This window comes from Papaver somniferum, unplaced genomic scaffold (genome assembly GCF_003573695.1).
Source record: "Papaver somniferum cultivar HN1 unplaced genomic scaffold, ASM357369v1 unplaced-scaffold_118, whole genome shotgun sequence".
Classification (NCBI taxonomy): Eukaryota; Viridiplantae; Streptophyta; class Magnoliopsida; order Ranunculales; family Papaveraceae; genus Papaver; species Papaver somniferum.
Window position 1 is genome coordinate 13,216,484 of NW_020620825.1, and position 26,831 is coordinate 13,243,314.

The 26,831-nt window shown below is 39.2% G+C and overlaps 1 long non-coding RNA gene and 2 other non-coding genes across 6 annotated transcripts; all 3 read left to right on the forward strand.

The window, feature by feature from the left end:
• Positions 1–3,435: 3,435 nt before the first annotated feature.
• Positions 3,436–6,229, forward strand: LOC113330653. Of its 4 annotated transcripts, none has more exons than XR_003350387.1 (3): positions 3,436–3,573; positions 4,600–5,186; positions 5,427–6,229. It is a non-coding gene; the product is annotated as an uncharacterized LOC113330653 (long non-coding RNA). The 4 variants fall into 4 exon arrangements; XR_003350388.1 differs by having other exon boundaries at positions 4,741–5,186; XR_003350386.1 differs by having other exon boundaries at positions 3,438–4,914; positions 5,097–5,186.
• Positions 3,802–3,908, forward strand: LOC113330762. The gene has a single exon (XR_003350483.1). It is a non-coding gene; the product is annotated as a small nucleolar RNA snoR99 (small nucleolar RNA).
• Positions 4,262–4,386, forward strand: LOC113330749. Its single transcript, XR_003350479.1, has one exon. It is a non-coding gene; the product is annotated as a small nucleolar RNA SNORD14 (small nucleolar RNA).
• Positions 6,230–26,831: the final 20,602 nt, after the last annotated feature.

Genomic DNA, 26,831 nt, shown 5'->3' on the forward strand with positions numbered 1-26,831 from the left:
CAACCGTAAGTTTTTTTGAAATTTTAAAAGTTTCTATTTTTTTACGTACTTTAGATAATTTTGAGCGACAAAAAGCTAATGGGAACTAATTTAGAGATTCACCCATCTCAAATTTGTCACTGGAATCACTCATTTTGGTTGAGTGAATCAAAATCTAGGGTTTCACAAATATTCACAAATTTTTTTCTTTTCTTCTCCTCTAAACTTTTTTTTTTAAACTCTAAAAATCTGATTTTGATTTGTTTTAGAGTTGATATAAGTGAAATTTGATTATCAACACTAAACTATATAAGGGTTAATTAGTCATTTTAATTTTTTTTTATAAGGAACACTTCAAATTACCATGTAATAACCCTTTTTGTCCTATTCACTACCCTCCAACGAAATCGGCCGCCACTGTAAGAAATGAAAATGATGACGCTTCGGACTATGCAAGACAGTATTGTGGTGGAGAGTAGGACACGCCACAATTATCCTCCTAGTGGACTCCACCACGTGCCGAGGCAAAACAAAGACAATTTTTTGTTCCTTTTGTATCATTGCCTGTCCGCGGGGTGAGATATTTCAGTTGCATGCGCTTAATATAAAGATTAAAACGGCTGCCATTATTTACTCCTCTTTATCTGGGTGCTGTGAAACGTAGCATTGGTAGTTTTAGCGGCTAACGCTATTTGAGACACCAATTTAACCACTTTCTTTCCGGCGGTCGGATTCGATTGTATTTCATAGAAATGACTAAAACAATATTATTAACTAGCTAACAAGACATAGCTAGTGTAAATATAAAAGTGAAAACATCCCACATTTATGTGCTTGTCAGCGTCTTACTTTATTGTAATAGAATCGCATGATTATGTTTTTATTTTTTTTCGTCATTCTATTTTTATTTTGTTTCTTCTTTATGGTCTATGTAGAGGACAAACTATTCTGTAATTATCCTTAACAATCATAATCAGTATAACTCATCATTTATTACATCCTTTAAAAAATCATCTAAAAAACTCACAAAATGATAGTTTGCTTGATGATCAAACATAACTCATCAAGAAACATGAGACTGCTCTCGAAAGCCTTATTATTCCTTTCTTTCCAAAGATACCACAAGATATCATAAGTTGGTTTATTCCATATTTTCTTTTGTCTCCCACAAAGAACAATAGCATGTCAAGTTTCAAAATGACCATTGACAAAATCTCCAGAGAAACTCATTAAATGCGATTTTTTTTTTATAGATTCTCCCCAAACTTCTTTAGCATACTCACAATAGAGAAGAGCATGATAAAAGCTCTCATCATCCTTCTTACAAATAGTGCATAAGCTACTTTTCATATTGATGCCTCCATGAAATAACATACTTAAAATAAGCATAAAATTATGATGATACCGTAATACTTACCATCGAGGTATCATCTTTTATATACTTCTCGAAAAAATGATCATGTTGCACTTGATTAGGCTTTTATATACCTCACAACATTTATGGACAAAAAAGGTTCAAAGCACGTCAACAATATCACCTCCGTCCACCGAATTAGGGACTGGACCAAGCTCATTATGCAACAAGTTTCATTCTAATTGTTCATGAGTTGAAATATTTCTCCTTGACCTGAAAAAAGCCTTCCACCTTCAACCTTGTCTGCAATAAAAATACTATTTTGAGTGCAAAACGCAAAAGATAGCAGAATACTTGTCCTTAAGAGTCATATTGGTTGTCCATCCAACTAAAATCTAATTCCTTTACCATTTTCAAATGATAATCAAAATGTTTCCACATGTAGGGGTGAGCATGGTCCGGATTGGATACACGACGAATTTCAAGTTTAGAATCCTCATTCGATCCAACATCCAACAGACTTGCATCCACCGGATGCGCGGATGGACTGATTGGATGCAGATGATCTAATGGGATTTAGTTTTATAAATACTACAATTGATAACCACAATAAATCATCATTACAAAGAGAAAAGTGCATTTATACCATTTTTTCTCTACTTCTCAATTTCAAACCCCTGGAAAATTGTATGAAGGTTAATGATGAAGAAATAAGATGAATATAGTGGGTAATTACACTCAAAGTTTACGAAAATTCTATATATTCAGTATAACGGGTGTAGGTGTCCACCTCCGTATCCAATCCAAATTCATTGAATCATACAAATTTCATCATCATCCATCCCATTAGGCCAAGCACAGTGGTTTTCTATTTCACTTCGCTATAGCTTAATTGTAGCGAAATCCAACTATTATGATCTTATATGTCGCTTAAATGTAGTAAAATCCCTTAACTACACTTTAAAGTTAATCAGATTTGATGCACCTTATAGCTAAGGGAAATCACACAGAAACTAAGTTTTCGTTGGATTTTTCACTTTATGGAAACTCAATCTCCGTTTTTTATCCAAACAAATACTGAGTATCCATTTGGTATTGCACGAAAACTTAGTGTCCGTTTGGTAATTAAGCCAAAGTAGTTTGATTTCGGTATTGAGTTATGGATTTCACATGCAATTCCCTGTAGTCAAGTCAACACATTGACCTAAACGGACTTAGTATCCATTTTCCACTATTTGCACGGAAACTGAGTTTCCGTGTGGTTTAGCTAAGTGATAGCAATGCCTCATAGTGAGGTGCGCCTCAAACCCATTTCGCTTAGCTTCAATTAAGCTATAACTAAGGGAAATTCTTCACCATTGTGCTTGACCTTAATGTAAAATCCAGAAACCCACCCCTTAAAAAAAGGATGGGATCAAATTCACAGATTCGGTCCTAAATACTCACCCGTACCCACATGCAATAATTGAGTACAAACAAATTTCCACCTTCCTGGCTAGAGGTGAGCATGAGCCGGTTTTTTCCTTACCCAACATCTAACGAGTTTGCATTCTATGGATGCACGGATGGACGGATTGGATGCAGATGATCCGATGAATTTCTCTTACGATTAAACGTTAAATTAAATTATTTTTTTTTTAGCAAAGATGACTTGAATAATGATCGGTCATGGAATAAAAAAAAGAATATGACTTGATTTTGTGCCTCAAATTCAAGCCCTAAAAATTCGATGAAAGAAAACGATGAAGAGATAAATCAGCTGTATTGTAACCTATTGAAAAAGATACATAATTAACATCTTATATTATAAAAATTTTACGAGTACTTTAAACTTAACGGATGCGATGTTTAACGGATTTTTAAAGTGCATCCAATCCAAATATTATATCCACATCCAACCCATTAATGAATGGCCCGGACATTCATCCATCCGCAAAAATACGACTGGACCGGATAAAAACCACACATTTCGTGCCAAATGCTCACCGGTCGCCACTATGAATCCCGGCTTCCCCTCCCAATGCTCCCATACCATATGGCTTAAAACCTGAACATCTTAAGCCCAGCCCGTTGGTAACGCAATATAAAACCCTCCGGGAAAAATATGAAAACCCTGAAACCCTAATCTCCTAAACCCTCCCTATAAAACTATATCATTCTCCGCATACTTCCGCCATTCACTCTCGCACGTTATCTTTCCATTCTTCTACTTCATCATCTGATGCTTTATGCGTAGATCGGTACTGTTTTCATCACCCCTAATTCTAATTTTTCTGTTATTTCATTGCTTTTGAAATAAAAAATGATAAGATCTAGTGACTCATCGTGACATAAACTAAATCTAGGGCTGTACCAGAGGGTGCAGTGGTGTTTCGTTGCATTTTCTGTGTATAATTTGTGTTCCTATTATTTAGTTTGTAAATTTGCTTTTTGTTAGGGATTAAACATCTCTTCTTTGGCTTGATTTTGTGCCTAAGGAATGAATGGGTCCCTAAAATTCAAATTCATCCATCTGTTCACTTTGTCAGCTGTGTATTTTCTTGTTACTTGTTGATCATTAAATGATGGAAAACTTTGTAAGACTACACATTGACAACATATCAGATCTCTAAGTATTGTGTCTTTCTATTGTTTTCCTGAAACATTTTATTTTTAATTTGTAAGAGGTCTCTTCCAAAAACCTACCTTGTCCATAGTATCATTTTATTGTTGTAGTCATAGAATGATGAACATCTGTATTTGTGCAAAAGCAGCATCTTTCGAGGTGCGATGAGCTGCGCTTTCCACACGAGATTTCTGACTAATTACAACAATTAAACTTCTTTTCAGTTTTTTGCTAATTGTATTATTGCTAATTTCTAAGGTAATGCCCAAATTGAGAAAGATGTGTCAAGGTTTAGGCATTGATATTGCTTTATAAACTTATATAGTCCATGATGATAATCCAAAGGCTTGTTTCTCAAGAACATTCGCAGTTGCCGCCTAAGAGCTTTCGCCTTTCGCCGGGCTTGAGAGCTGATGCTGCTTTATTCCTTCCTTGGATGTCTGAGACTCCAGTTTTATACAAATGTCATAGCAGGATTACAAACCTTGCATATTACTGGGTTCCTCTCTGTAGAACACTTTGGAGTTGGACACTGTTGATCCCTTACTAATACTGGATTGTCATAGAACAACAGAAGCTAAAATGAAAAATATTAGTGATACTATGTGAATATAATTAGAATTGTACCTGAAATATTTGATCACTTCAAATTGAACTGCAGTATTGTTGCTGGACATCTGTAATTGCTCCATCCTGCCTTTGTAACCACCCGACAAACATGCTGGTGTTGTATTTTTACTTGCAATCTAACATTGAATGGTACTTTGGGTATTGATTAAGTGATATATCTCTTTTCTCCCAGTACATTGTCCAGTAGTCCGAGATGGCGAATTGATTCAAAGGCAAATGTGCTTGGGGGATACTTTTTTCTTTTATGTGGCTCCATTTCCTTTTTGTTGTTTTTCTTTTCAGCAGTATTATCCAAGCTTCTTCCACCATCTGGCAATCGAATCGTATCAGCTGTCCAGAATGACAGGTGACCTTTTATTATTCTATAGTGATTTTGTAGTTCCATTGCTGAAGTGCATCTAATGGAAGGTAATATATGAGTTTCCGGCTAGGCATTTGATGAATGGTGGCATGATTTTTCCAAAAAGGTTCTTCTTTTACTGTAATCTTGAGCAAGTGGGATGTGTTATTAATGTGAGATATGTCCAGGTAAATCTGGTACAGTCTCAGTACCAAAACAAAACCCAGTGGGCATGCTATTCCTGAGTATGTGATAGCACACATATTGCTCCTTATGAGGTAATAGGAAAGGCTTGGTTTTGTTAGTCTTCTCATGAAAGTGGTATCTTAATTGTTTTATGGTTCTTGTTAGTCATGTTGGAATTATACCTGTCAACAATATTGTTTTTGACATGGTTGGTTTTAACATATCTATCTAGTCAAGTCGAAATCTTAAAGAATTACTGTTTGTGTTGCCCGCACTTAAAACATAATGAATTCTAATGTTTTTGTGTATGTGGATTTGATTTTTCATTGCAGGTGCTACTGTTTCTTGGTGCCGTTGACTCTTCCTGTTCTGGTGGTGGCACTATATTTTCATTGGCTCAGCATGAAACTCTTCAAACATGCATGAATCTATCTATTGAATGTTACAACACATGGAAACCCTGAAGATGCTTTAATTAACCTTTGAAGTTGTGAATGCACAACTTTTTAGAGAGCAGCAGAAGTAATGGTTTTGCGGAGTGTCATCTTCACTAAACAAGTTGGTGTTGATGCTCGTCACCATATGCTTGAAAGATTATCTTCCATTATTGCAAAAGAACTTCTTAATGGGAAGAAAGTTATAATTTAAAACAGATCCTCTAGTGATGAATTAAGGAAAACAAGTTGAGTTCAGTGTCCCTCTAAAGTCTAAATGATAGATATCTCTCATTTAGACTGTACATTTCCAAGGCCAGCCTGTTGTTGCGATATTGGTGACCCGCGTAATGCACCATTGTGGCGCTACTTTACTCTAGGCTAGCCACCCAACTGGCCCGAAGCACGATTGGCTCTTGGCCAATATAACTTACAACTTGTATCCTTTTGGTGCGATTGGCCAATGTGCCTTACTTGGCGCCATATTGGCTCTAGGTCAATGTATCTTTGATGTAATATGATTGAATGTTTGTTTACTTGAGTCTAGAATTGTCTAGAATTGATTGAACTCACATCTGTATCTATAACTAATTTAGGGTTTATCATCGAGCGATAAACTTGATCACAAGTAGCATGATATGATTACAGATTGAAGTGATACTTATTCAATGTAATGACAAAAAACCCTATTACAGATTGTAGTGATACTTATTCAATGAATAGATGTAATGGCAAAAAAAAATCCTTTGATTGATAATTATGCCCTTAAAATTTTTTTTTTGAGTCCGGTCACGATGTCTAAATAGTAGGTATGAATCATAGTTCAAATTTTTCTTGATATCTGGATTCCGTGCTCTAGATATTAGAATAAGTATCCGATGGGGTAGAATTTTCTCTGTCGAGATGACAAACCTATTCTCTGTATTATCAATAGGATCAATTATAACAAGTCACACACTCATATTCCGGAAATACCATACCGAAACAAAGAAATTCCCCGGTATAACTACCAGAATGCCTATAAAAAAATTCCTAGGTAATTCATTTTCTATTGAAAAGCCAGGACTTCATGGTTCTTATGGACCTAATTCACTGAAATCCCGTCCAGTAAAACAAAAGAATTATAAATCTCTTAAATAATACATTGGAATACCGCAAATAAAGCCATTGTGACACCCATCGAAGGGGTGGTTCCTCATCCAGGAGCTATTGAATTGTTTGCGCAATGTATTTCAATTGCGTTTAGTCTATTTAACCAATTCTAAGGCTCCATGGGAAATGAATTTGATTAGCGCAAGACTTCAGGCTATTCTTTAGGTAGTATTCGTACTTCGTTTTACATGTAAGTGTGATGATTTTAGGAAATTAACGGAGTAACTTGCTCTCTTGATACTTTAGGGATTTTGATAATTAAAGATTAAATATGAATTCTAATCGTTGAAATACTTGTTTACAATGAAGATGAAATCTTTATCCAATACTTTCAAATCTTTGATTTGCGTGATTGATTTCCTTGTTTTGTTTTTAGTTTACATTTATGGTGGGTTTGTTTGCAGAATTCACCATTTCCAGGAATTTATCATCCCATGGGATTACAAATTCTTGGATTCATATAAATCCCTTGTATGTTTGGTATCTCAGATTTATAGAGTTTTCTTGTTTTAAAGTCTTTGTACCGTTTGGCAAATTGGCATTACCCTCAAATCTTAAAATTGCATATATTAATAGTCTTGGGACTTCACAAAATTATTAATATAGGAAGGTATACCAATACCACTTTTTTTTTTTTGCTAATTAAAATATGTAACTGATAATGGATATAAATGTCTTCCTTAATAATCCAAACGAGCAACAAGTTATACTTTATCCAATAAGAAATCATCGATGGAATTAGACAAGAAGCAAAGGGAGATAATCCCGAGTATGATAGTATGGAAACACTAAAAATTTCATGCCAATAAGCTTTAAACATGCTCGACAAGTTGGAAATGTTTTGGCTTCAAAAAGAAGGTGCCTATACTAACCAGGTCTTGCGCATCCGCAAATCAAAAGATACCATAACAACCCAAAAAGTTAATACATCATTTGAAATTTCTCAATCAACTATAAATATTTCTCAAATAACTGTAGATAAGTATTTTATTTCATCTTAAATTTCGATGTAACAAGATCTATAAGTTTCCAATGATGACGATTATATTAATATATGAAGGTAAATTTCTTATGGCGGGACTAGAAAAATCTATTGATATTAAAATGTGGAGGTTATTAGTATTTATAACTGGCCCAAGTTGGGACTATGTTTTTTATTAATATACAAAGTTTATTAATATATGGAGTATTAATATGTGGAGTTCTTGCTGTATATAGAATTTAGAGTTAAAATAAAATGGGTTCATAAATCCTTTGATAAGTTTCCCAGCAAATCTTAAGGGGGAGGGGTCGGATTCCATATGAAGGATTTGCTGGAATACTGATTCCCGTAGGAAACTTGATTACAAGGATTTTGGAAACCAAACATACCGAGGAAAACGTAATTCTACCAAATCCCCTGGACCATAAATTATATCCTTCAAATTCTACATCCAAACCCACCATTAGTTTATAAAAATCAGAAAATCCCCCTTTTTGGTTACGTAAGAATCCGAAACAAACGATAACCCTACACCTCTTTGTGGGAACGATCCTTTCTTTCCCTTACTTCATAATATGTTTTGAGTAGTGAGAAAGTGTTATTATTTTTGACATATTACGACAACGACCAGACTTTTTCTCAGGAATCCAAACCAAGAGTTGATCCACAGTAGTTTTTGTTTTAAATTTCGGGGACAAAATTATTTAAAGGGGTGAATGATGTAACACCCCGTGTTTTTTTAGCATGGCGCATGCTCAATGATGTGCCATGGCCTGAGATGAAGCTTCATCTCAAGCTTCTGTTGCGTTTAAGAGGACCACTGGCCAGGGAACAATATAGCGCCAGGTATTGCGCATTACGAAGGCATATGGGCCAAGACCAGTATTTGCGCTAAGCATGGAGCATTATGTGAGTTATATTCACCAAGATCCAATGTTGCACAGAATGGTGCATTAGGTCAGTTAGGAGGATGTCCTTGAGCAAAGTAGCGCCATTATGGCGCATTACATATGCCAATGGCCTATGGCTAACATTGCTTCACAATGATGCTTAGGTCAGAGCAGGATGGACGAGATGATGTACAATCATTGTAGTTGTAAAAAATATTACATCCTACAGAATTTAAAGTAATTGCAAGATAAGTAAGTAAAGAGATGCACAAGAACACAAGGTATATGTGGTTCGGTATGATTACCTACATCCACGGGGGTGAAAGGATGTATCTTATTACTTCTTAAGGATTACAAGGATGATAGAACTCAATGGAACACAATACTTAGTCTCTCTCTTTACTCACTCACTTACAAAACTTTCCCCTCTCTCAATACATGGTTGTGTATTTATAGGCACAAGGTGAATATACGACCATACTACAGTGTTATACTAATCTATCTATCTTAATGTTCCTTTCGGATGGCTGTTAATAGTCACTTCCGATGTGCTCCGCCCGATACTTCTTACACCCTAAGAATATGCCTTCCGATATATTATCATCCGATGTAAATGCCTCATCCGATGTAAATTCCTTACCCGATCCGAACCTGTCAATCCTTTTGTGTTCATACCCACCATGACTTGACCCTTATGCTCCCCACACGTGCTCTGTAAATAACATTTAATGCCTTAATCTTCCGATCCACGTTACACCATTAGGTCAGGCCCAAGCTTTACACATGTTCGCTTCTCACGTGGGTGTGGTAGATATTTATTTTACTGTGTCAAGTCTAGGGAACTGATTCTATGCTTCTCTTTGATCATTCTTTTGGTACATCACCACTTAAGATGTTTCCACCTGCATCTGTCAAATAATTGCTATTACAACCATCATGGATGTAAATATTGGAATTGGCCTAACACCAATATTGCAGTAAAGTAAATATTGGAATTGTCCTTGAAAATGTACAACCATCATGGCTGGACATTAGAGTTGGCCTGTGGACCAAAGATGGAAATACATCCATTATGGCGCTTCACGAGACTTGGCCAAGACAGTGTACATCCATCATGGCGTTTCAATGCAGTTGGCCTATGGGAAAAAACAAAGTACAACCATCTTGGCGCTTCATTGGAGTTGGCCGAGGAAATGTACAACCATTATGGCCTCACTTGGTGATTTAATTTTCCTACCCAACTTTCAGTTGTAAAAATGTGCTTAAGACATATATAGGGAGGGGTAGATGGTTGAAGGTATATAGTGGACTATGCATAAGTAAGCTTCATAGCTTAGACGGAAGAGCATAAATGATGCTTAGGCCTCATTTATAGCTGTGTAACCTTGTCAATGGAGCATATGATGCGAATACATCACCATGCCATGCCACAAACTAAGTTATGTGCAATCTTTGTGCATTTTGACGGAACGACCTATACAAACCAGACCATTACTGCTTGGCCATAACCTTGCAACGCGAGTTGGCTTAAGTTGATGTCCGTTCGGGGATGAACAACGGTCACTGCTTCATCCCTTTAATGTAGGGAAGGGTACGTAGGAAGACACAATGAGTTGCAGCATTGCGTGTCCAGCACATTTTCGCTCATATCATCTAATTGCGAGATGATTGCGTCATATTGGCCTTTCATATCGTCTGGCTCGGTATTGTGATGCAAGTGGTGATTGTTCCCAAACTTTATAAGGCAAGTTTCATTCCATTCCTTGGATGCTCATACTTCCTATAAAGGCTTTCAACGTGGGAGTGGACCAATGACGCATTAGTTATGTCCATGAAAGCAAGCAATATCAGTGTGCAAGTTAACAAAGCTTGTATAAGCCTAGGGAAAGTACAAAATGAGCCTGATTGATGCAACCTGGGCACGAGAAAGACAAGTGCATACTTTCATCAATTCCTAAGCTGAGTAAAGGGGCGGAACTAGGCCTACAATGGCCTATGTGCAAGTTCAAGGCATATTCTATGCATCGGCATTAGCCTCTATGGATTTAAACTCTTCGCATAACAAGGGTAAGTTTGGGACGGTGTGGAAACTAAGTTAAAGGAAACATGAATGTCGAGCATGCTTGCAAGAGAAGATGGACGTGAATTTTCCTAGTTTTTGAGGCCCGAATTCTATCATCAGAGTGGCGCATCAGGGAGTTATGGTCTGCGCAACTGGCGTGCTAGGCGTAATTTTCTGGTCTGTTAAAATATTTCTGCACATATTATGAAAATTTAGGAAGAAAGCGGGTCTCCTTTTCAAATAACTCTTGTTGAGTTGATGTATCCATGAAGTGTACCGTTCATGTTGATCGAATATGTAACAGTTCTGACACATAACATAATGTAATCTACAAAGGTTGATGGAAATCCAATCTTGGTTAATGCATTTTCGATGAATCCCCAATCTAAGCTGTCGTAGGATTTCGGTATATCTATTTTGAGAGTTATTTTTGGATCCTTGGTGAGGCTTGAGGTTCCGATGTTGTGGAATAACTCTCTAACAATCACTATGTTGCCGTGAATTATCTTTATGGTACAAATGCGCTTTGGTATGGGCTTATTAAGAAAGGTAGTAGGGATGTAATTGATTAACTAGTATAGGTATGAATTGTGAAGGATTTGATGGATGCTCCAATTTAGGTATTAGCGTTAGATTTATGTGATTCATGAATGGATGCATATTAAGATCATTGAAAAAACTTTGAGCCATAACTATCAATTGAGAGCGAGTTGTTTCCAAGAAAACTTTAAAAAACTTAATTACTTGTGTAACTATCTGGATCAGGAGCACTATAGGAATTTATAGAGAAAAGGGATTGTTTGATTTCCGATTCAGTTACTTCCTTAGCGAGTAGGCCAAACTGTCTAATCTCGAGTTGATACTTGTAAAAAGATCCCCATCTATCACAGTAGGTGGGGCCATATATTGTTAAGTGTAATGATCAAGAATGAGTTGAACTACGTTCTCCTTCTTATTAACCTAGTTATGTTGTGGGTATTGAAGTTTTTGTACATTGTTACATACCATGTGAATGGTTGCTTTAATGTGGAAAAAGATTGTATTAAGATTGCCTGATTGTAACCATTGAATTATGGATATTTGCTGCCAGTATGTTGCGTGATATTATGACAACTCTGTATGATTGATTCTTAGATATTTTTCCTATGCCAACCAAAATTCCAGTTTGTTACCTGATTGGGTAGCACACTGATGCTGAGCAAGTTTTATCTTGGTCGTCGATTTCTTGATCATAGTTGGAAGGTGGTCAAAAGTTTTCTTATTCTATTCCAATAGAGTTTGACCGGTTGTTATGAGTTTCAATTAAAGGCCAGAGGTAGTTTTGATATTTTTCTTTTGTACCCAAGCCGATTGATGTAGATAGTGGTAAATAGGATGTCGTTCACTCGGGCTTGGGTACAAAAGAAAAATAGAAGTTTATCCATTTCACAGTAGAAGTTTATCCATTGCAGTTGGATCAACAGTATAAGTTTATCCATTTTAGTTGGATAAACAATGGATGTTTATCCATGCTGATGGAAAAATGCTACCATTTCACCAGATGCAGTTTCAGATCCACCATCAAAACCATTAACCACTATAATAATCCATAGCAGCAACCACCACCACCGTCGCCGCCGCCACCATCGGTTCAAATAATTTTTTTATCAACAACAGTAGTTTATCCATTTCAGTTGGATCAACAATGGATGTTTATCCATTTCAGTTGGATCAACAATATAAGTTTATCCATTTTAGTTGGATCAACAATGGATATGTATCCATGCTGATGGAAAAATGCAACCATTTCACCAGCTGTAGTTTCATATCCACCAATAAAACCATCAACCACCATTTATAATCCATAGCAGAAACCGTCATTGTTTTCTATGAAGCTTCAACACCAATTTGAACCACCACCACCGTCACCACCATAACCACCACCGCCGCTACCATTATCATCCTTAATTCTCTCTTCATAATTCTATATTCCCTGTAATTCCTACACATTTGCCACTACCCTAAAATTCATCTAATTGTGAATCTTTCCGCAACAAACCCATTCTTCTACCAGCTGCAGTTTCAGATCCACCAACAAAAACATCAACTACAATCTATAATCCATAGGAGCAACCGCCACTGTCTGCTCTGAAGCTTCAACACCGATTCGAACCATCTGAACCAATTGAGCAGATACAAAATCCTAAATCGAATCTCCATCTCGTCAAATCTGATTTTGAAAATTAATCTTCGAAATCACGAACCAGTTGGCAGCGATGAAGATGGTGATAGTTGCAGAGCTGGTGACGATGAAGAAATCATCGTTAGAAGAAGAACCCTAAAACTATCAGATCTATGATTTAAACATGAAAATCGATTTAAAATTGATTGATTAGATCTAAATCGATCTAAATTGATTGGATAAACAGTAGTAATGGTTGTGGCTATGGCGATGGATACAATCGTGGTTGTGACGATGGTGTTGGTTACAGTGGTGGCGTAAGAGACGATGGTGGTACTGGTAGAAGCGATGGAGTTAGCTAGGTTCGACTGATTTTTTTGGAAGCGAATAAGAAGAACTAAAAGGCTAAATAAGGAATTATTAAGATTATGTTTTCATATAAAATTTCAATTATACCATCAGGGACATTTATAAAGTCTGTTAGGGATATTTCTGAAGGTCCATCAAAAGCAAGGACAATAGTTCAATTACTACATAAATAAATAAATATATACAAAGGTTTGTCGAGATGAAGAATTTACTGGGACTCAGGATTTCACTACTTCTCATATTCTTGTGGTTCAGTCATTAACCCTAAATAATATAGCTCAAACAAAAGAAGTTGTGACTCTAATTCTTTGCCAAAAAAGGATTTCACAAAAAATTAGTTGTAAGTTGTAAGTATGACGCATCAAAAGTAATTAAAACTAAGCATGCGACATCAGACAAAATAACAAGTGTTGATAGTGGTTTTTATCTTAGGGTTAAAATCGTAAAACCTTACATCCGACGTCACTCTGCAAGGAAACCGTGCCGTGAGTGCTAACCTCTCCACCAGCATATTTATTGATCCATTCAATATATTTACATGAAATTTATCCAGACTGGCGAATGTAGCAACCATCCCAATCACTCTGTAAATTTCGGCACCTCGCCAATACAAGACTCACTGAGTACTTTCCTGTGCTATGTTCCCCGGCAGAACTCTTAATATCGGTATGGCATGACGGATTTGTGTTCACTCACAGTGGAGTAGCATGAACCTCCAAGTACCAAAGTTAAGGCCATCGCAAGAAATGCTCAAACGGAAAGCACACTGCATTCTGTAGATAAGTATTTTTGTGGCACCATACAAAATCCAGCCTATTATTGTGATAACTCATAAAAAACTCATAAACCCGACTAATTTGCAAAATTAGGGTTTCGCGCATCACGCAGTACACTATACCCCGTTGGTCGAAAAAGTATGCTTAGCCAAACCAGACGATTAAATCCTCCAAAACACACTGGAAGTGTGGCCACGCCCTAGCTTGCCGACCCCACTTCCCATCGACCAATCAGGTCGCTTTAAATCCGCCACACTCACACAAAAGTGTAGCCACGCCCATGCTTGGCTGGCCCTCTTACATTAACCAATCAGGTTGCTTCAAACTCGCCACAGTGTTGAAAAGGAGGAAACCACGCCAGATGGTCGCAAATCCAATTGGCTTCCAAAAACCCGCGCCAAACGCGCATGCCAGTCACGCATGCCAAACTTGCCAAACGCGCATGCCAGGCGCACATGCCTAACTTGCCAAACGCGCATGCCAGGCGCACATGCCAAACGACATGCCAAAACGCGCATGCTAGGAGCACATGCCAAACGGCATGCCATATATGATAATTAGGGTTTTGGCATGCTAAACCCTAATTTAGACAAAGTTTCCAGGCGCCGACAGAAGGTAGCCATAATCAACGGCTATCCTTCTTCATGAGATGCAATCTCAGCCATCCAAGTTCGCCACCGAGATGACAGACTTGTGGAAACTTTCAGGCGACCAGCCGCCTAAAATTAATGGCCATGGCTACGCCAGGCGCCACTTGCACCATCGTTCCACTGGCATGCACGAGCCATGCCAGCCATGCCGCATTACCACTGGCGTGCACCAAAAAATCCACTGCGCCATCTTCAGGCACCAACATAAGGTAGCCATAATCAACGGCTACCCTTCCTCCTGAGATGCAATCTCAGCCATCCAAGTTCGACACCGAGCTGGCAGGCTTGTGGCAAGTTTCAGGCGACCAGCCAGGACGAGTCTACTAGCACCACATGCTATTTTCCTGCGGCAAGCCCCTTGATTTTAACTTGCCACACGTAGCAAAGTGCTACATGTTTTCCACGAAAACACTCGAGTCATCAAAACATGTCGCAAACTGGGGGATACTCATCAGGGTATTGGTCTGGCGGTTTACAGCGTGTGGCGTGCAATACGCCCGTTACAAGAAAGTGTCATGAAGTGAGGCGGTTACTAATGACAAGAAGTAATGGTGAAACATATTCTTCAATATGGAAACATCAATTCCAGGCGTTACCCGTTACTCTTTTCTTCCACCACTCAACCGTTTCCATTTCCTACGAGACCAGGGTACGTTTTGTTGCGACTTGTATAAATATGTCTCACCTATTTTCCACCAAAAGACAAGTTTTGGTCAGGAGAACAATACAACATTCAGAAATCACCTGATAGCTTTTTCATTCATCTAGGCAGTCCAATTTTCTGATACAAGTCACAAAACACCCACACTTCCAGAACGACGATTCTGGTCTCAACACTTTCTTCGCTTCCCTCCCTAAGACCAACCCTTCTCCTTCAATTTGTGACCGAAGCAAGTCTGGAACGACCATTTCTTGGTCTAGGCCAGATTTGTACAGATTCATCTCTCAAATCAAAAGTACTCCCGTGCAGCACATTGTTTAGGGTTTAGACTCGTTTCTCATCCACACACACGAATTTACCAAAATCAGCTGAAACCGTTTTCACCCATAAACAATTGGCGACCACAGTGGGAGATTAATCTCTCGGTTGCAAAATCAATTTCCAATTTCCAATTTCATTTTTTAATTCCGATCTCACGATGATAGAACTCAGGTCCGGATCAGCAACAAACCCTGAAAACACTAGCGCTGGGATCATCTTCGATGTTAACGTTTCTTCCAATGGAATTAATGCGCCACCTGCTAACACCAGTGGCGCGGAAAATTTCCCTTCAGGCGCTATACCTCTGATCACCAGAGCCAGATCCGCTTCCGCCACCCCCCAACATTTCTTCAAGTGTGACAGCTCCAACCGTCACCAGAGCCGCTGCTACTCCACCACCAGGACGAGAGACTGGAGGAGGCAGAATAAGCCGACCTCCTCTTACCACTGTTGATTTGATGTAAAGACAAAAAGTTCTCGTAAGGCTCAGACAGACATGGCTACAACTCGAAAAGAGATACCTAATTTCCTCAAGACACTAATGGAGCAGCCACCACAAGAGTCACGTCAACCCCAGATGGAGCTGACAAGGAATACTTTTAACATCCGGCACAGACACTTCAGCAGGACGCGCGTTTATAGATGAAGAGGCTCGCGATGCTCTTGAACGCCCAGTAGACGGGAATCAGCAATCCAATTTCATCACACGTGAAGATCAGGAACGACTTCTCCAAAATCGAGGCAGGAAAAATCAGCAACCCCCCTGAGTTCACGAAGACCCTCTTCCCGTCAGGAGCTGCATGATTTCTGGGGACTTGGCCCACAAAACCGTGCAGTTTATAATGAAGCATTTGTGTGACATTCTGTATTTCTCCAAAGCGCAGCGTCAAAACATATTTGCTGCCCTCAACCGCACTGTATCAGGAAAACAACTGTTTCTAGCCAGGGAAGCCGTTCCCAAACCCCAACCCCTCCTGGAAAGCACGATTAAATGGAACCGAGGACTCCTAACCACTGTTCACTTAAAGGATGTCGAGTTTGACAGCACCGCGGCCTCCGACTTCACCATTGTAACCGTCAAGACTCTGAGAGTTGCGAGGGAAAATCAAATGGAAGAAGCGTGTTCTTTCCCATGAGGAGAAAAACACGACTTGCCGACCAACGCTATTTGTGTGCCGTCTTCCAATATGCCATATCGTATCAACTCGTTTTTCGAAGTCAAGGTTTATTGGCGCCCTCACTGGAGTTCTCTCGATAAGCCGCTTCAACATTCTCTCGAGAAGCCGCTCCGCTCCTAGAGCCAGAATCCGTTCCGCTTCAACGTTTCACCCCAGAAGCCGCTATAACATTCTCTCGAGAAGCCGCTTCGCTTCTAGATCCAGAAGTCGCTCCGCTTCAACGTTTCGCCCCAGAAGCCTCTTCAACATTCTCTTGAGAATCCGCTTCAACGTTTCACTCCAGAAGCCGCTTCACCATTCTCTCGAGAAGCCGCTCCGCTTCTAGAGCCAGAAGCCGCTCCGCTTCAACGTTTCGCCCTAAAAGCCGTTTCAACATTCTCTCGAGAACCCTCTACGCTTCTAGGGCCAGAAGCCGCTACACTTTAACGTTTCTCTCCAGAAGCCGCTTCAACATTCACTCGATAAGCCGCTCCGCTTCAATGTTCGGCTCCAGAAACCGGTTCAACGTTCTCTCCAGAAGTCTCCACTCCTCCCCGTCAGGGATCGTGATCATAACCAGCCAAGGTTTATAGTTGTGGCCACTTTTTTTGATCCATCTCTCTAAAGCTCGTGGTTGTGGACAGTTTACTCGCTTACGCATCCAGCCAATCCCTTTGCTTCCATGGACGCCCATACAATTCCAGCCAACCCACTTTGTTCCCACGATAATGTAGTCTCTTCTGATCACATCTGCTGCCAAGAACTATTGTTGCTCGTTTGTTGATACCAGCCAGAGCTTTACCATAGCAACAATCACTACAAAGGTAGAAACATGTAAACCACACTTGGGGACTGAGGCTCTACACGGAGTTCCTTCACTGTCAGAGCTCAGAAGACACGATCAACCAAAAGGTCATAGCTAATACAAGGTCATCTACTCTTCAAGGGTATAGCATAAGGATATCATCACCTCTCTGTATAGAAGACACCTGCAACACTTTATAAGGCCGTGGTGGATACCAAGCCTGCTCAGAGAAAACAACTTCAGAAACTAAAGATAAGTGCGACTGGGGACTGCTCATCGCAGACCATCCCGACAACCATCAAAGATTCATGAGATAACTCCAGAGACGGGCTGAAACATTTTCTTCAAGAAACAGAGTAAGCCACAATTAACAACATAATCCTCTCACTTCTACCTCTTCGTCGTCCAGAATATTTCGTCCATGCGACGCAATTAAAGTAGGCTACACATGGGGACTACCAGCATGGGATGCTTTCAGTCCCCTCAACCAGGTTAAATCCGTACGCGTGCATAAAAGACTCCAAAAGCACGCCACAGAGACACATTCACATATCCGGACACGCCATCGGATCTAACACAAGTGTAACTGGGGACTGCTTACCGCATCCCATTCTATACAATAGTCCAAGATTCAGAAGATGGTTCAAAGGATGTCGCTTGGAACGAAGTCCTTGAAGACTTGATAGCAACACATCGGTAAAGGAACGTCTCTCAACTCGTCTACTTCACTCAATGAAGATTTCGACCATACAATCATCCACAACATGTCATCGTCGCGATCAGAAAGTCCAGATACCAAATAACCTAAAGTCAAGGATGGACCAACAACGCAACCACGATCTCCATCCAGCCAGCAAGCCTTCTGAGTGCCATTTTCACCATTCCGCGGACTAAAGCCAGTTTCCACCATTCCATGGACTGAAGCCAGTTGCCATCCTTACACGGAGCTGAAGCCAGTTGTCGTCATTCCACGGAACTGAAGCCAGTTTCCATCATTCCGCGGAACTGAAGCCAGTTTCCATCATTCCACGGACTGAAGCCAAAGCAGCGCCATCTTCCTGCTCCACGGAAAAGCCGACACCAACGGCTCCACGTCCAAGCCGACACTAATGGATCCAGGTCCAAGACAGCAGTGCCATGGCCAAGCCAGCAGCGCCACGACCAAGCCAATCCAAGCCAAGCCAGGCCAACATCTCTGCATCCCAAGCCGAGCAAACGGCTCCACGCCAAGCCGACTCCAATGGATCCACGTTCAAGCCCCGTTCCAAAGGTCCGTGTCCAAGCCAGCAGCCATCTCGGCCATTCCGCGTCCAAGCCAGCGACACCATCTCTGTATGGCCAAGCTAGCCGCACCACTCCACGAACATCCCAAGGTAGCCGCGTTATCCACCATGCCAAGCTAGCCGCGCCCATCCGCTACTCCATCTAGCAGCGCCATCCTATCCATTCAAAGCAGCGCCATATCCACCAGCCAAGGAAGTGCCATCCTGGCCGTTAGCAGCGCCATCTCCATACGTTCCGTAACCTAGCCAGCTAGCGCCATTCAACGATTCACGAACCAAATTTCAGTACTGATGGTATTTTTACATAGGTTGTAGAAGTCGTAAGTAATGGTTCGTTCAAGACTTGTGAAAACAGCTTTTTTAGACTTAATTTTTATAAATAAAAATAACCAACTCGAATAAAGAGTGTGTGAGAATTATGGAGAGACTGAGGCTAAGATTCCGCTATTTATCAATTCCAAAGTGATACTAATTATAATCATGCAATTCCAAACGTTCAAATTAATTCTCAACTATTGCAAAAGTAGATTTTTAGAAACAACAAATGTTAATCCAAAGCATGAGACATCAAAACCCTAGGCTAAGCATGTTCCATCAATAAAAAATACAATTATTTAACAAAAATCATAAAATCCATTTTCTATATAGGCAAATAATCATAAATAAAAATTGCACAAATTAAATAATTAAGAATTACCACATTTCTATTGGCAAGTTAGCTTCCTCCGTCCCCCCAAGGGTTGGGTTTAGCTCATCATCATGGAAACACACTCAAAAGTTAATTTCATTGCTCAATAGGTGCTTACAAAGATGAGTAGAGTGAAAACAACAATTTGTAACGCTTATAATTGTTGCAATTTTCACTGTTACAGAGAACGATACAAATTATTTGTCACTGACACTGTAGCTAAACGACAGTTCTGATGCGTCTTATGTTCTTCATGTTCTTCAGTGCACCAGCAGAAAATAGTTTTCCTGCAACTTGATTTTCAGCTCTAAACTATCCCCCCAAACTCCCCGTACCGTCTATGACTCCAAGCACTATTTAAATAGACTTCAGAAGCTCAAATATTCGGTCATTACTCCATATAATCCCCGTATCTTTTCCATCAAATGAATATATCTTCCACGGGATAATTTCCCTTTTAAGCATCTCACGTTGTTCTCCGGCCATCGACACACTCCAATACGTGCATAGTGTAGCTTATACATAGTCAAAACTCTCCCTAGCTCATTCCAGCTTCCGTACATGACATGGTAACCACGAGAAAGAAAATAGGAAAATCGAGATATTCTCGTGCCTTGCGTGCAACAAACTCCTTTCTTTCCAAAAATAAGTAACCTACATATCCTGAGTGGATGAAACAGGATTATAACAATCAAATCCCGTGTATAAATCCTTGAAAATCTCTCCCTGACTGATTCCAGAAGATACGCAGGTGAGGCTTGTTATATTCCGCCAAAAAAATAAGTTTGAACGTGAGAGGAGATGGTTGCCCCCTATCCAGAGTAAGGGTGCGAATAGTATCCGCCTGAGGGGTGCCCCTTATCCAAACTGCGGGTGCCAATAGAAATTCCTCCGGGTGCTTTAGACAACTTATCGAGCCGATTTTTCCAAAAATGTTTATTTCCCAAAAATACCTACAAACACACAAAACACCAAAATAAGCACAAATTCAAGTACCAACAATACAGAAAATTGAGGACAACTTAGACCCAAAAATGTGTCTACCAAATACCCCCAAACTTATTATTTGCTAGTCCTCGAGCAAATCTAATATAGAAAATAAAATGACTACACTTAGCACGTACAACAAGCCGTTAAACCGCTAGGTAGCCCTAGCGGCGGAGTGTTTTCTCTGGAGGGTTTACCAGAGGTGTACCCATAAAACCTTTACTCCAAACCCTAGCTATTTACGCAGAACCTTGGAAGGCACTAAAGAATCTCCTTGTTTGGCATACTCTCATTAACTACAGGATGAAGTACCCTGATGCGAAATTCCAATTGTTGTACACGAGTTTGCACTCAGCATACTAAAATTCATATATAAGTGACAGAGCTCTACTCAGATAGTTTTTGGACATCATAACCGGAGTCAACCAATCACATGGAAAGATTAAGAAGATGGATAAAGAGAAAAAAATAGATGGTTTAAAGTGAAAGGTGTTTCCCATATCTGTCTGAAGGCCTCTGCCAAGATGAACCTATCCTAATGGAATGAGATACCGGTCTGACTAATATCAACACACTGGCATATACAAGGGGACCAGTGGTCGATAAACCTAACTCTAGGTCAACACAACTGGCATATACAAGGGCACTAGTGGTCGACTTTTTTGAATTTATTCCGAATGGTCTGATGGTCCGGTCTCAAATTTATTTTTATTTTTATTTTTATTTATTTTGGTATCTCAATCACTCTATTTCACCCTAGCAATGGTAACAACTTGAATCTTGTGCCCCACCAAATCACTTAAAAAATAAAAACAGAAGGATTAAGATTCAACGAGATACGGTGAAACTACTATGTTTTTTTTTTAGTTCTAACACCTGAGATATGTGCTTTTATGAATAGACTCTTTAGATATTTCCATCTAATCAGATTGGTTCCTCAACTCCTACAACCAAGATGTTCCCATCCACTTAGATTGGTTAGTGCCAACCTTAATAAGCATAAATTTCTAGACTCTAGAGTTTATTTATTGCAATTAAAAGCTAACAAAATGTTTCTTCCCCACCCCCAAACTTAAATCTAACATTGTCCTCAATGTTCTAAAGATGAAATTAAAAGCATGAACAAGGAGAAACTTTTACCACTTGATGGATGGAAAAAGAAATAAGGAAGGATATTACTGTAAGCATGAGCGTGGGTAAATTTAAAGTCTTTAGCTGGACATCAAATACCTCAAAAAGGATTGTCACCTTCCAAAGTCATATACCAATAGCCGAAATAGCTGCGGGTCCTCAGAACCAAATAGAGCAGACACAAAAGAAAGACTACCATCTTGGATTAAAAAAATGAGCCGACGGAGCATAACTTGATCTAGGGATTTCATCAAGGCAACTAGATTTATCTGGGGTGTCTCTTTGGGATCTATATAATTGTCTAGGAAAACAGGTTCAACCGAACCACATGTCTCTAAGAATTAGGTTTCTTCATGGACAGTATCTGGAGGATCGGGTAGAAGAGTTTGAATAAACTCAAGTAGTATCTTAGACGCACAAATCTCGAGTCCCAAGTTATGGACTTCAATTAGGGATACATGACGATCACTAGAGTCATCATTACCCCCAAACTTAGGGTGAACAATATCCTCAAATGGACCAAAATCTGTGGGATGGGTTCTAGGGTCCATAAAGTCAGCACAAATACTAGCTTCTTTTGGGGACTGTTCATCTAAACGAACAACATCCTCATATAATAGATTATTAAAGAAAATCTCTAGCATAGGCTCATCAACTAAGGTGTTCTTCATGGTTACATCCTCCGAAGCACTGAAAGGTTTGTCAAATAATGGATTTTCAAACATAGTGCAGGCTAAAGGATCAGGAACTAGAGTGCTAATCATGTTCACCACTTCTAAATCATCTATCTCAGAAGACTTAATGACATTAAAGATATTTAGCTCAGTAGTCATATTACCAAAAGATATGTTCATAAGTCCGGTTCTACAATTGATGACAACATTAGATGTGGCTAAGAATGGGCGACCTAAAATCACTAGTATTTGAGAACTTGGGTCCTGAACAGGCTGGGTATATAGAACAACAAAATCCACTGGGTATATGAACCTATCAACCTCAATAAGAACATCTTCTATGACACCACGAGGCACTTTGACAGACCTATCAGCTAACTGAAGTGTCATTTTGGTCGTTTTCAACTTACCAAGTCATAGATGGGTATACAATGGTATGGGAGTAAGTTAACACTAGATCCTAAGTCAAGCAATGCCTTATCAACTACATGATTACCAATCACACAAGATATGGTGGGGCATCCAGGGTCCTCATACTTAGGGGGTGTTTGGTTCAGAAGAATTGAACTTACTTGACTAGCTAAAAAGGCTTTCTTATGAACATTCAGCTTACGCTTTCGTGTACAAAGATCTTTAAGGAACTTGGCATAAGACGACATCTGCCTAATTGCTTCTAATAACGGAATATTGATGTTCACCTGCTTAAATGTTTCCATTATCTCGTTGAAAGTCGACTCCTTATTTGTTGGGGCTAACAAATGTGGATATGGGGCTCTAGGCACATAGGTAGTCCTATCAGGAATTTCTTTGGACTCCTTAGAAATTGTTTCAGTTTCCTCAGCTGTGGGATCCTCTTCAGAAGTAGAAGGTGGAACTACAGTATGTCCACTAGGCATGGCTACCTTATTGTCTACCGTGTTACCGCTCCTAAGGGTTGTTATTGCATTAACATGATTTGATGATTTCTCACCAACTAAAGATATTTGATGAACTCATCTAGGATTGGGTTGTGGTTGACTAGGGAAACTTCCGTTATCTCTTTCACTTAGAGTCTTAGCTATTTGACTAACTTGAAGTTCTAACTTAGAAAGAGTCTGATTAGTAGTTTGAAAATTTTGTTCGGTTTCCTGTTGAAAACTAACCTGGCTCTTTACTAACATCTCCTGGCTCTTTGCTAACATATCTTGTCCTTTTGTCAATATACTAAGAGATTCCTCTAAGCTAGTAATTTTACTCTCAAAAGGGTTCTGAAACTGGGTTTGACCTAAAACGTTCTTAGTATATCCAAAACCTGGGGGAGGCTGAGAATCACTAGACTGACCTTGATTCTGGCCCTTAGACCAAGAAAAATTAGGATGGTTTCTCCAACCATGGTTGTAGGTCTCTGAGTAGGGGTCAAACTTTTGACGGTTTTCAAACCTAGAGTTGTTATAAACAACATGGGCTTGCTCTTCACTAACCTGACCTTCCCAAAACGAGTTATCGGGTTCTACTCCAAAACTAGAGACTTGAGAGGCTCTATTCCTAGCATCAGGTTCAACAAGATACCTATGTTTAGATTGATTCAATTCCAAAGCTTCTAACCTTCTAGACAAAGCATCAAACTTAGCATCTGACGCAAAACTCGTATCTACCACATTCGTGCTATTTCTATTAACCAAGAGTACTTTAGGGGTTTCAACACATGGATCCCATTGTTGGGATTTTTCAGCAACAACTCCTAAGAAGGTAAAAGCATCATCGACATTTTTACTAGTGAACTCACCAGCGCACATAGACTCGACCATGGCTTTGGTCGAGTAGTCTAAACCATCATAAATAATCTCTACTAGTTTCATCTTCTCAAATCCATGGTGAGGACATTGGGATAGGAGATCATTGAATCTCTCTAAAAATATATAAAGAGATTCTCCCTCTTGTTGCATACTAAAACTAATTTTCTTCCTAACAGCTGCAGTTTTATGCTTAGGGTAGAATTTCAAATAGAAAGCAGCAATAAGTTCCTGCCATGTTTCTATGGATTCAGATGGTAGGTTGTTAAGCCAGGTCTTAACTTTATCTCTCAAGGAAAAGAGGAACATCCTAAGTTTCAAGACTTCATCAGTAAGGTCCTTAATCTTAATTGTTCCACAAATTTCTTCAAAGTCCCTAATGTGAAAGTAAGGGTTCTCATCGTCTTTTCCTAAGAATATAGGGACCATCTGAAGGATACCAGGTTTCAACTCATAATTAGCCGTAGAGGCTAGCAATTTAATGCACGATGCTCGGTTGGTCCTAGTTGGTTACATGTAATCTTTCAAAGTAGCCATTGTTGGCACAACTGAAGTACTAGGGGTACTTTCCTCACGAAGAGAGACATATTCTCAAAACTGAAGTTTCCAAAAATGGGCCTCTCAAAAGAAGAGTCTTCGAGCTCCCCGATTCCGCAAGAAGAATTACTAGGTTTTTCACTAATCAATCGACCTAGATTGTCTCTTTTCCAAACCCGTTCTCTAATGACCTCGGGCATACACTAAAAAAAAACCGAAAGGAAGGGAGGTTCTAAGCAAACACAAAGCAGGCTGACTCCACCAAAACAAACCTAAAGATTTCTAGAAAACAAAAAGCATGATGGCTCCACTTAGATTGTTTCTAGACCAGCTTCTATTCTTTCGAAAAGTAACTCGTTACAAGAGCAAACCTCTCTGGAATCAATCCGTGTTAAAGTAAGTTGAATAGAGACGAGGGAAGCTGCGTGGAGCTTTGATACCCAAGGCCTCACCGGCGTTACAATGCAGCGTATTCAACTCACACAAACCATCATGAACTTCAAAGTATGCTCAAAAGAGTAACCAATATTTTTAGAAAGAGTTTCCTATTAAACTGTGATGAAATCCGAACGGTGATGAAATCCGAACCCTTATCTTGTATGGCCAATCCTTGCCCTTTACTAGGAAATTAAAGCAGCCGTTTTTAATTCCTCAGCATATATGCAAACGAAGGAATACAGTAACTCACTGACAGGGGATTCACGAGTGTTTCGACAAACTTACTTCCCGTTCCAGACGGGGGATGAACCGTTGTAGTCGACTCGGGCCACGACTCCAATGTCATGTACGAACCCGAAGGGCCGAGGCGATATCGTAATCGCCGTCCTTCTCTGCATACAATTTAATATTTATTATACTACCCTTCCGTAGGATTAAAAAAAAAAAAGAATGTCCAAATGTCCAAGTCCAAAGTCCAAATAGGGAAGTGCAAAAATAAAAAGAAAATTACAAAAATATAGAATATCCTAATACAATTTCGAAAAACTAAAAAAAATCAAAAAAGATAAAAACAAAATCTAATAAAATTTTCTCGCTTTTTTATTTTGTTATTTTCTTTCGCTCTTTTCGCTTTGTCTTTAACTCCAAATCTTTAAGTATTCACCAAAAGCTTTGGCAAATTTTTCTTTCACTCCAAATTCCAAAATCTGTAGTAAAAAGACAAAAACCCAAAATCGTAAAGTAGAACAAATAAATAAAAACAAAACAAAAAAAAATCTAAAAACTCTAGGCTAAAGACAAGTCCGCGTCGGCGGCGCCAAAAATTGATGGTATTATTACAGTGGTTGTAGAAGTGGTAAGTAATGGTTCGTTCAAGACTTGTGAAAGCAGCTTTTTTAGACTTAATTTTTATAAATAAAAATAACCAACTCGAATAAAGAGTGTTTTGAGAATTATGGAGAGACTGGGGCTAGGATTCCGCTATTTACCAAATCCAAAGTGATACTAATTGTAATCATGCAATTCCACACGTTCAAATTGATTCTCAACTATTGCGAAAGTAGATTTTTAGAAACAACAAATGTTAATCCAAAGCATGAGACATCAAAACCTTAGGCTAAGCATGTTCCATCAATAGAAAATACACTTGTTTAACAAAAATCATAAAATCCATTTTCCATCTAGGCAAATAATCATAAATAAAAATTGCACAAATTAAATAATTAAGAATTACCACATTTTCATTGGCAGCTTCCTCCGTCGCCCCAAGAGTTGGGTTTAGCTCATCATCATGGAAACACACTCAAAAGTTAATTTCATTGCTCAATAGGTGCTTACAAAGATGAGTAGAGTGAAAACAGTAATTTGTAACACTTATAATTGTTGCAATTGTCACTGTTATAGAGAACGATACAAATTATTTGTCAGTGACACTGTAACTAAACGACAGTTCTGATGCGTCTTATGTTCTTCGTGTTCTTCAGTGCACCAGCAGAAAATAGTTTTCCTGCAACTTGATTTTCAGCTCTAAACTATCCCCCCAAACTCCCCGTACCGTCTATGACTCCAAGCACTCTTTAAATAGACTTAAAAGCTCAAATATTCGATCATTACTCCATATAATTCCCGTATCTTCTCCATTAGATGAATATATCTTCCACGGGATAATTTCCCTTTTGAGCATCTCACGTTGTTCTCCGGCCATAGACACACTCCAATACGTGCATAGTTGATAGGATTCGGAGATTCCTATATGTGTATAACCGCAATCGCACGGTGGCTAACTAGTAGACAGAGGCAAGTACGG